The following is an 11,186-nucleotide window of genomic DNA, read 5'->3' as shown; positions in this document are numbered from 1 at the left end:
TCTTTCATGAATGGTCAGGTGGGGCAAATTACGGCACCCACAACCTATTAACAGTGGAAATATTACTTTTCAAACTGTTACTCTTTGCAGATTTAATATCTAAGGTTGTTTTCAAGCTAATCTTTGGAAATTTGCTCATTAATATTAGAAATTTGTTCGCCCCACATGAAAGCTAAGAACGTTACATTTTGATATACCTTAAAACAATGGTATGTCAAGGTTTGTTGACAATTTAAATAACCAGTAGCTATTCATCAAAATCAGATATTTTTGCTGCAAAGGCTTCGTAAAAGCCTATTATGAAAAAAATATATAAATAGATCTCAGATTTGGATGCAAATACGTACAGTTTCTTAAGGCCCTCCCCTTGGTCGTCCCTTAAGCGGTGTTGGTACAGGTTAAACCTTTGCCGACTGTCGTATTCAACGCGCCTACGTCTACGGAGCTTACGCAGAAGTGATACGCAATACGGTAGAGCTTGTCAAACGCTTTTGAGCTTATGTAGTATAGAATTTGTTCGGTACGGTCGCGAAATCTTGAAATGATTGATACGTAAATTAACTAATTTGATACAAAGCTCAGTAGTAAATAAGTAGAATATCTAGAGAGGAAACCAAAATTAATCAACTTGCCAACATAGGCTATCACATTTATTTTGGTGGCACTCTTTAAATGATAATAAGCCTTTCGCCTTTCGCTTCGGTGGTCTCGCACGGCTTTCGGAATTCGCGCGGTTTTCGTAACTTACATAATTTAGATATTTCGTTCGAAACGGATTTACTTATTCAATCGGTTTACTACGCGGATGTATCTACGCGCACACATCACAGCATTTTTTCTATAACTATCTTGAAACAATACATACGGAATCCAGTGTTCAAGCGGCCAACATGGGCTAGTCCTTTTGATGTATTGTCAAAGATAGAAGCGAAATTTATTCAAATGGGTCAAGTCTTGAAAACTAAGCTGTCACGCAGCTCCAGCATGATACCCAATAAAAAAAATACGTACAGTTTCTTAAGGACAAATGTATAAATGCAGAAGGATTAGTTAAAAGTAGAAACACCTGCATATCAGTAGTATTTCAATGGAAATACTTACTTTCTACTTTTAAACTCCATTATCTGTGTGTTCAAATGAGTGAAAAGTTGAATTACCACCCGAAAAAAAAATTACAGTGAAGTTTTCAGTGGAAACAATGCTCTAACATTAATATTTATTGTCGACAATAAAAATGATTGTTATAATGTTGTACCCTTCCGAAAACGGCAAAAGTGCTACCTAGATGTACAATGAAGGTATGTTGTTACAATGATTTTTATCGTATTTTCATTTATTTTATTGTAACATGATTCGATTATGAACAATTATGAACAACTCTATTACAATAAAAATTGTTGTTACATTAAATATTGATGTGTTTTCATTGTGGGCTACGTCACGAACAATAAAAATAAATCTAATTGAAGCTTGCAGACTATGAGAGGGTCAGCAACACTGCCAATGTAATCAAGATAGGTGCTGCCCGTATGGCTCTGGCTTTGACAGTTCGTTTGGCTGGCCGATATCGGACTTGCTCTATTCGTTGCCAAGTCAATTGAACGCCTACGACCAGATCGGTTTGAGTTGAATTCAACTCACCTGCCTCATCTAAATCCTGCTTAATGCAGACCTTTTCCGTGCAGTCAATAATCATACAATAATAATAAAAAAATCGACCACTTGAAGATGTCAGGAAGGAATTCTCAGGTGTTAGCATATTTCATAGGCGATTCTCTCCAGTCGAATGTATTAACTAATCAACGACGCTCAACCACCAAGGAGACGTGCCCTAGGGAGATCGAGTGCAGGGGAGTTGGCCTGCATTTCTCACAAGTTCCGGATCGAATCTCAATCCAAAACCAGTAAAAAAAGGACTCACCCGTATCAGACCAGACATACTACCCCCGCCCTTCCCGGGGCGATGTTTTTTATTTTCGATTTTATTTTTAAGTCGATAAAGTAGATCTGTCTAGCCTACACATACACTCTAAAGTACACTGTTATTTTTTTTAATCAATAAATTCGCCAACCAACAGTAAAATAACAATAATATATACTGTTATTGAAAAAAAATATATGGGGAAATCTCGAAAATTGCATTGTTAAGATACTTAACAACCCCCTTTTTATTGTAAATTTTCCATTTACCATGAAATTTACTGTTTAGTACAACATAAATCAAGGTAAATTTATTGTAGACGTAACAATATAAATCATTGTTAAGACAATAATTTTCGTCTTATTGTTACATTGTTTTTTAATGTATTTTTGTTGTTATTTTTTTTTTCGGGTATGCTTTATTTTCCAGCAGCAAAATTATGAACAAACTGTAGGCAAAAAACTAAAAAAAATAGTGCAAATGCTTTAATTTTCGTTCAACATATTACTAACAAATTAACTCTTGGATCATCAGTACTTGTTTTAAAAATATAAAATTTGAAAAACATTCATTGCTGTAAAAAAATATTTAGAATATACTTTAAAAAACTATCAATGTTACCCCGTTTTACGGTACCAGATATGTTTTGCAGTGACAGGTACTCTATTTTGTAGTCTGTGAGAGGGAAATCCCAAATAGAGTGTCATCAAAATACATGTTGAGAAATTGGACTAGTGAGAGCAAGTTTTCTCTCTCAAATTTAATTTTTTTTGGCTCTCTGGGGACTGGTAGTAAAGCAGGTAAAACTGTATGGGGAAAAATCATTTTTATTTAATTGTAGCTTGCTTTCATTTTCATTTTGCAGCGTTTGTGGGGCAAAGGGAGCGCAAGTCAATCCAAAGCCGAGGATAAACTTATTTATCTTATTTATTTGTCTGCATCAACAGGCTGTGTAAAGCCCCAATGATGATTTAAGTAACTTATATAGGTAAAAATCAAATCAAAAAATAAAAACTAAGAATAAAATACATAAATAAAACACACAATCATTCACGGTTAACTGTGCCAGAAAAGAACGATGAGAAGTATCTTCGTAGCAGCTGTCGAGGCATATGGAAATCGAAGATGCCCGAGACTCGATTGAACACTCGTTGCAGCCCACCTATTGCACCGTTCATGCCATAGTTTGTGCGCTGAAGTGGCAATCTCAGCATAACGTTGTTACGTAGCGCACGGGGTTGGACGTTAATGTTGACTTGCCCCAAGATTGCACTGCAATCAATTCTACCTTGTAAAGTGTCCGCAATGAACAGGGCCCTAGAGGTGTCTCTTCTAGTTCGGAGAGGCTCCAGATCAATCAGCTGGCAACGACTTTCATAGCTGGGCAGATGAAATGGGTCTCTCCAAGGCAGCTTCCGCAGAGCGAATCGAAGAAAACGGCGTTGAACGGCCTCAACTCTCTCAGCACCATTGTTGTAGTTTGGACTCCAGACCACAGAACAATATTCCAGAATGGATCGCACTAAGGAACAGTACAGTGACTTCAAACAGTAGATATCGGAGAAATTCTTTGCTATCCTGAAGATAAATCCCAACGTCCTAGACGCCTTGTCGACAACGTACGAGATGTGCTGCTTGTACGTAAGTTGAGAATCTAGAATAACACCCAGATCTTTCACATGGTTCACACGGTCGATTACAGTGCCGATAAGTTTGTATTCAAATGTGATTGGTTCTTTCTTCCGAGTAAAAGTGATCACTGAACACTTAGTGGGGTTAACCACCATTCGGTTCAAATTACACCAGCTGGCAAAGGCTTCGAACTGACGTTGAAGGAAGTGACAGTCATCAATCGAGTGGATTCGTAGGTAGATTTTAAGATCGTCTGCATACGATAGTCGTGGGCCTTCGATGACCAAGTTCACGTCATTGAAGTAGAGTAAGAAAATCAAAGGTCCCAGGTGACTTCCTTGAGGTATTCCTGACGTAGCTAGATATATATTGGACCGGTTGTCACCAATGGCAACCATCAGTTGCCGATCAGTGAGATATGAACGAAACCATCGCAAGAGGTTGCCGCTGACCCCAAGTCTATGCAACTTGGCAATCGCGATGGCATGGTTTAGCTTATCGAAGGCAGCTGACAAGTCGGTGTATATGACGTCTGTTTGAGTCCTCTCTGCCATGCTTTCCGTAAGATACGATGTCAAACTCAGCAGATTTGTGGAAGTAGAACGACCGGAAGTGAAGCCGTGTTGATCACCACTTAGATACTGCTTACAATGAGAGAGTAGAGGCTCCATGATGACTAACTCGAATAACTTCGAAACTGCGCTCAACGACGTAATTCCACGATAATTGTCCACATCCCGTTTGCTGCCCTTTTTGTGGATAGGAAACATATGTGCGAATTTCCAACAAGATGGAAATGTACCACTCGAGATGGACAATCGAAATAGGTGAAGCATGGGCATCAGCAAGCTGGCGATATGCTTTTTCAGGAATACGGATGGAACGCCATCGGGTCCTGGATTGAAGGACGACTTGAGTTGTGATGCGGCAGTGGAAATCATCTCGACGTTGACATCCATCGCACCCAGTGTTTGACCGTACAGTGGAACATTACTAGCTGCTAGGGTAACGTGTTCGTCAGTTAATCTCTCATTCGTGAAAACTCTGGCGAACTTCTCAGAAAACAAGCGACAGATCTGCTGAGAAGTGGATGCAACTGCTCCATTCAACACCATTGAAGAAGGTAGGCCGGATTCCTTGCGCTGCTCATTTACGTAATTCCAGAATGACTTCGGGTGCGACTTGAGTTTCCTCTGAATCCCTCGTTGATATCGCGAATAGCATCGACGGCTAACTCGCTTGAACTCATAATTGAGCCTAACGTAGTGACGTTTCAGCGAAAGCGTACGATACTTAGTGAATTTTCTTAATGCGGCTCTCTTGGTCGACTTCAACCTACGCAGTTCACTCGTCTGCCAGGGAGGATGAGAAATTTTACGGTGAACTCTTTTCGGAACGTGCCTGTCAATGACATAAGCCAAGACATGTGAAAATGTTTGCGCAGCGGTTTCAACATTATCAGGATCTAGGATGCTCTCCCAATCTAAACTAGATAGCACGTTGACGATACTACGGTGATCGGCTTTCCGGAAATCGTATGACACGGTCGTGGAAATGTCGTCAAAGACCCGATCGTGATTGTCAGCAACAGTGACAACCAAGGGAGGGTGATGATGTACTTGCTTTACTAGTGGAGAAGGTGCCGTGGAGATGAAAGGAGCGGTGTCCTGAACGCTAACGAAGCAGAGGTCCAGGCTACGGTTGTTTTCGTTGACTACGTGGTTTATTTGAGATAGTGTTGCTGTACTATAGCAGTCGAGAAGGCTAACTGATCCTGTATGAAATACAGAGTGTACAGGGTCTGGGTAGAGAAAGCCGCTGTAAGATGGTTTCCAGAAAACACCGGGTAGATTGAAGTCGCCCAGAACGATTATCTCATCAGTTGGTGTCGCACTCTCCATTATGGTGAAAACGGACCGGCAATGGGTATCGATAAGTTCGTTGTCACGAACCCGGTCAGGTGCAATATACACCGCACATAGGTACAGTGTGCGATCGCTCAGTTCTACGGCCACCCAAACTTGTTCCACACAGTTCCACAAGACGTTTTCAATAGCTCTCGCCTTTAACCCGGAACGAACTGCCACGAGAACACCACCTCCAGTAGATTTCCGACTGTTTTTCGGATTTCTGTCACAGCGGAAAACCTCGTATTCGGATCCGAACACCTGGATGGAAAGCGTTCGAGAATCGAGCCAAGTCTCGACAAAAACGATGACATCGTAGCACAGGTCCGATACAGCTAGGTGGTAGTCAAGAACACCAGAATTCATTCCGCCTACGTTTTGGTAGTAGAAAATGACGTCGTGTTTACTACGGTCGGTGGTCGCACGAGGTAAGGCGTTTTCCCTGGAAGTCATGGAAATATCAGGTGGCGAATGGACATGAACAATCTCAAGTGGATACTCGCCGTAGTGAGTAGGTTGGAAGACCCCCTCTCCACATCCAACCACAGGCCCGGAACGACTATGAAGATCGGAGGCGGCAGATGGCAGGACTGGGTCAGAGGGATTGGGGGCTTCCACAATGCTTTCTACAGCGCGTCCCAGGTTCCAATTAACAGGAGTAGAAGCATTTCCTCGATCGGTGACATCCAGAGTGCTGAAATTCGACTCGGCATCAGGCAGTGAATGTTCAGAATAATATTTGTACTTGCCTGACATAGCAAGTTGGAAGATCCTCGATAAAGGAAGGGTAATGGCTGAATAGTCTATGCGGACCAATTGAACGCCATGGGAACAGAAAGGGATTGAAGAGGTCGGTTATTGGAGGGTTTTGAGGAAATGACACATAGTACTAGATTTGTGCTGCACAATGTAAAAAAAACCGAAAATCCATCTCCCACTGATTCATCCTTTCACATATATACCAAATTGACATTTTAAAGCAACCATCAAAATAAACAGACAATATATGAAAAGGCTAGTTGCAAGTTGCTTTAAAGGCTAGTTGCCTCCCTAAGCGGGCCCCCCGCATCCTAACTCTTTAGTTTTTTTTTTTTTTTAATTACTTTATTTGTATCCTAACTCTTTTGGTAATCTACTTAATGTTATTAGGCTGTCTAAATTTTCTTATTTAAGTTCATTTGATAATTATGATATCTCATTAGCCTCATTTAATAAATAATTGAAAACTCTAATCTACCTAATCAACTATAACCCATGCTTTATTAAGTACCTGCACTTGTGGATGTAATCTCAAATTTAACATGTTTCATGTTGTTTTTTACTTTGAACTATATTTATTATATATTAGTTCGTCCCAGGGGACACCTCCAAGTGACTAAAATGCTAACTAAGAAGTTAGTTTCCTAGCTGATTTTTAAATTATATAGGGTATATGCTACAACTATGCTCACACGTTTCCACTATGTCGTCCCACAAAATTACGTATGGATATGTCACAATAATAGCACGCCACAGTGGAAATCCCAAGCCATAGTTCAAACACTTTTCCCAAACCAAAATTAAGCATATATAAGATTAGTTACAATACCATGTACAAAAATGGTGTTTAACATTGTTTCCTGAGTAATGCTTCAATGAAAACAACAATGAAAGCTTGTCACGCAAGTAGAAGGAACACTGTTGGGCACTTTCTGAAATATTTCAATAGTATATTTCCCTTGTAAGCCCAAATAAATCTATCTGTATAAAAAAAAAATTAAAATAAGAGTGATTTGCGGAAAAACCCGCCAGTATCGCACCCAACGTCAGTGCCTATACGTAAGCGTACTACCACGCGGCCTTTATAATGGGGTACGAAGCAGTGGGTTGCCAATATGAATGTTTCGTTCTATTCTGCTAAGTTTCCCGAAATGTGCAGCCACTGGGGATCGTCAAAAGCCTGGAGTATGAGGATTTGAAAGGTTCATCCATTCAACATGACGGAAGAAGCAAACAAAGATAAGATTAGTTCATTTGGGGGAATCTATCATTTGATGTTCACCCAAGCAACCATAGGCACGTTATTTCGCCTTTTTAGCTATATGCGGGCCTTATCAGAACATTCAAACACTGTTATAGTCGTTGTTCAGCTGTGTCTATGGTTACTTGGGCAGTTTATAGTCATGAGTACCTGCGTGCGTGCAAAGAATCATTACCAACATAGGAGAAAATTCGGTAAGATCCTTCCATTGCATTATTCTATGATTCTTCAATATTGTACAAATATTTACACATTACACACAACTATGTAGTTATTTATTTATTCGTCAATCAAAAACGTAGACTACTTAATAACATTATAACTTATGATCTATGATTTTGCAGTGTTTGGAAATATTTTTTTCAGTTTTAGGGGCGACATATTTAGGTCTATCAATTCACAGTGTAGATTATAAACAGACCTCATACGATTTATCGGTCCATTTTTTGCGTAGTTAGTGCAGTGACGATCTACCGCGAACAAATGTCGATTACGCAATTGACGAGAAGGTACATAAAAATTAAGTCTTGATAATAAATAAGCTGAGTCGCATACGCATATTGTTCACGGAAGAAACCATAGCATAATCTCGACGCTCTTTCAATGACTGAATGTTGATTAACAAGCAACGAGCTTCATAAGATGGGAGAGGAAATTCTGTCCATCCCAATTTACGTAGTGCATATAATAAAAATTGCCTTTGGATTGACTCTATTCGTTCTTCATGCTTTTTCATATAAGGTGATCAAACAACACTGCAATATTCTAATATTGGCCTCACATAGGCAACATATAGTGTTTTAATTGTGTAAGGATCGTTAAAGTGTAAACCAAAACGCTTTATAAAATTAAGCATTTTGCCTGCTCTATGAATAATTGTGTCATAATGATCCACAAATGTTAGTTTATAATCTAGAATAACTCCTAAATCTCTCATTTTATCACAACTTTGAACAATTTGATTACCTAATGTAATACGAATATCTGGCTTTATTAGTTTTCTACTATAAGTTACATTTTTTAACATTTAGTTCCAACAAACTTTTACAACACCACGTATAAAAAACATGAACTTCATTCTGAAACGTATTCATATCATCATCATTTCTTATCTTAAAAAAAGGTTCATGTCATCAGCATAAATAAGCACTCTAAGATTTTTCAAAATAAGGGAGATATCGTTAACGTACAAAATGAAAAGAAGAGGTCCCAAGTGCGAGCCCTGTGGAACTCCTGACGTGACTTGAATTGGGTTAGATTTTTTCTCGCTGAATCTTACAATTGGCCGACGGCCCGTTAAATATGACTTAATCCAGGTGAGGAGTTTTATCTCAATTCCCATTTTTCTAATTAAAAAAATCAACATTGTTATGTCAAGTCTATCGAACGCTTTACTGAAGTCAGTGTAAAGAGCTTCTATTTGGTTTCCCTTGTCCATTGCAGTTAATGAGTAATCAACAAATTCCAGGAGGTTTGTTGTGGTAGAACGACCTTTAAAAAAGCCGTGTTGTGCATGTGTTATTCTATGTTTTATTTGGCTGAAGATATTTTTGTTTATGATTGATTCGAATAGTTTAGGAATGCACGAGATGATGGCAATCCCACGATAATTTCGGATATCAGATTTTTTACCAGATTTATATATGGGTATTAAAAAAGATTTTTTTTCCATTCCTGCAGGAATGTACCAGAGTCAAGTGACATATTAAACAGTATAAAGGGGTTGTGAGCTCAATTACTAAATTTTTTATGAAGGCTGGTGGGATTTCCTTCCACCTCTGTAGATTCAAGAAATGTTCCCATTCATTTTCAAGAATCATCTTTGCGGCAAATACAACGCAGTAGGCCTGGCCGTATTGATGTTTATATCATATCTCAGATATGTTGTAAACATCAATTAGACAAGAAAAATGAATAGACCTCATCTAACCTAATCATTTTCCAGGATGCTTTCTCGAACTGGCTGCGTTCGTATTAGGTTAGATTAGATTAGACAAAATATTCCAGGTATACCTCGATATATCGTAACTGTCAATTTTGACTTCCATAGACAATATCTCCCTAATAACAATTGAATCATACAAATTAATGTTACCAATATAAGAGGGATTATCTCATCTGTCCAATGGTTTTATTACTTTACTTGTTGCAATGATAATTTGCGGGAAATCGACAATGGAAGTCAAAACTGACAGTTGACGGATTTCACGCCAACTCATCCAGTGGTTGGCAGCACCCTCTCAGAACCTTATGGAACTTTGTGGGTGTGGAGACTTAGCAATTTTAAGCAACTTTGAGTACTTATTTTTTTCAAAATTTATCTCGCCTAACATTTGATAAGGGTCAAAGTTTTTTGTCGATTTTTTTTTCAAATCGATATAGCTTAAAAATGACAAGCCCTACAAAAAAGTGATGTATGGCGAACTTTTAGCAAATAATCTGAAATTTTATAAAAAAAATTAAATAAAATAAAAAATCGGTTTCTACACTCTAAAAAAATATATTTAAAAATTAAAAGTCATTTTCCCAAAAATGGTACCCCTCAGATTTGCTTGATATTTTTTCTCATGAAAGGCAATATAATTACCTAACTTTTCTTCATACATCGCAAAGTGGGCGCTTTTAAGGAAAAAAAGTTGTTCGAACAACAACTTTTTCATGTTAATTTTTTTTAGCGTGTTTCACTCAAAGTCGAATAGTAATACGCGCACAACCTTATTAAAATTCGATTAAACTTTATGAGTATACTTTTCGATAATCTGGGCGAAATCTATCCTAACATTTGAAAAGGGTACAGAGAAGTTACCTGCAAATCGTCCAATAAGAGTTCAGAACAAAACGTTCTAATGAGGAACAGCCATCTCAGCATGGTTTGCACTTTCCTGTGATGGATTGTATTATAATATATGCATACACTCTATCCAACTTCTATAAAACCACCCTCAAATTGTTCCAAATCAACAGGTAAACTAAGTAAAAATCACTTAGTATGTTTTATTCATGAAAAGATTTCAATTCATGTATTTGTGATTAATTTAATTAGAAAAATAATCATTCATTTATTTTTATGTATTAGGTGTGTCCATTAGTAAGCAATATGCATATATATGTTTATACCTCATATCTCAAGTGAATACATATAATAGCGCAGGTAACTTAACGATTATTTAAGGCATGCCTAAAATAATCGTTAAGTTACCTGCTATATAGCAGTTATATAACAACGCAGGTAGTCACATGAGAGATATAAGGTATAAACTTAAAGCACCGCAGTCTGTTTCTACCGACATAATCTAATATTTAAGTTTGGTGATATCACAACAATGCTCATAGTTGCTGTAGTGCATAGTTGTTGAAAGTGTAGTGCTGCAATTTTAGTGATTTGCGACTTTTCTGAAAATTATTCATTTATTATTCAAAACTCAGCACAGGGGTATCATTGGAACAATAATCAAGCTACGATACATCCTTTCGAAATTTACTACATAAAAGAAAACAAGTTGGAAAATTTAAGCTTTATTATTATTTCAGAAGTATTGACCCATGATACAATAGCAGTTCAGTTATTTATATCAAAATTGTTAGATTTCATTAAACAATCTATTAGTTTCACGAAAATTACTTTCATGTCAGATGGAGCAGCGGCTCATTACAAAAATAAAAAGAATTTTGCCAGTTTGTGCAACTTCAAGTCCAAGTATGGATT

At 37.9% G+C, this 11,186-nt stretch overlaps 1 protein-coding gene across 1 annotated transcript in view; it reads left to right on the top strand.

The window, feature by feature from the left end:
- LOC135717164 (trichoplein keratin filament-binding protein) overlaps nt 1-11,186 on the top strand; it is a 100,133-nt gene that overhangs the window by 70,777 nt on the left and 18,170 nt on the right. The window lies entirely within an intron of this gene.

The sequence above is a fragment of the Ochlerotatus camptorhynchus genome, unplaced genomic scaffold, assembly GCF_037179485.1.
Source record: "Ochlerotatus camptorhynchus isolate MF236.1 unplaced genomic scaffold, CSIRO-AGI_Acam_v1.1 ptg000051l, whole genome shotgun sequence".
In the NCBI taxonomy this organism is placed as follows: domain Eukaryota; kingdom Metazoa; phylum Arthropoda; class Insecta; order Diptera; family Culicidae; genus Ochlerotatus; species Ochlerotatus camptorhynchus.
Note: the sequence above shows the minus strand (reverse complement) of the source record. Positions and strands in the feature narration are given on the sequence as shown.